Source organism: Pygoscelis adeliae, unplaced genomic scaffold (assembly GCF_000699105.1).
Source record: "Pygoscelis adeliae isolate BGI_AS28 unplaced genomic scaffold, ASM69910v1 Scaffold294, whole genome shotgun sequence".
Lineage (NCBI taxonomy): Eukaryota > Metazoa > Chordata > Aves > Sphenisciformes > Spheniscidae > Pygoscelis > Pygoscelis adeliae.
The window spans coordinates 1242018-1242756 of record NW_008824722.1 but is presented as its reverse complement, the minus strand read 5'-3'; positions in this window follow the sequence as shown (position 1 = coordinate 1242756).

Sequence of the window (739 nt, the reverse complement as noted above, 5' to 3'; positions counted from 1 at the left end):
CCCCCCCGGCCCAGAGCAGGAGGCACAGCCCCAGCCTCCACAGGGGCTGCCCTGATCTCTTTCCAGGAGCTGGGGGTCCCCATGCCAGTGCGGGGGTAAGATGCTGGTCCTCAGTTCCCCCGACCAGCTGGCCCCAGAGATGGCATTTTGTTGTCTCCACTGGGTAGGCGGTCCGGGGGCAGCTGGGCTCAGCCCCCAGCCATGGGGACACACTGGGCTTAAACTGTGGGTGCCTCGTCCAGTGCAACCCCCGCCAGCCAAACGTGCACGGCAAGGAGCCTGTGGCTGTGGGTAACGCTGGGGTGAGGGCAGATCAGGCAGTAATGGCGGAGGAAAAAGGGATGTGGGGTAAACCATGCTCTTAAAATAGGGCTGATGGAGCGGAGGGTGGGGGCAGGATGGGCCCATGTCTTCAGAGCAGGGGGACAGGAACAGGGCTTGGGTTGACATCTGCGCAAAGGGATGTCACCTTGCCATCCTTTCCCCTGACGGGGCTGCGGTCAGGGCGGCTGCGGGGTGCCTGTGCCGTGGTGGGAGCTCACGGCATGGTGAGCCCATGGCGTGGTGGCACCCCGGGCTGAGGTGTCAACACCTTCGCTCCGCGCGTACACCGAGCTCTAGCTGCCTCAGCGGGATGCCCTGGGGAAGGGAGGCGATACCCTGGGAGGCAGGCAGGGAGGGAGGCGGGGGCCGTGCCACGGCACAGAAGAGGCAGGACCAGCAGCAACCAGCCACTGAT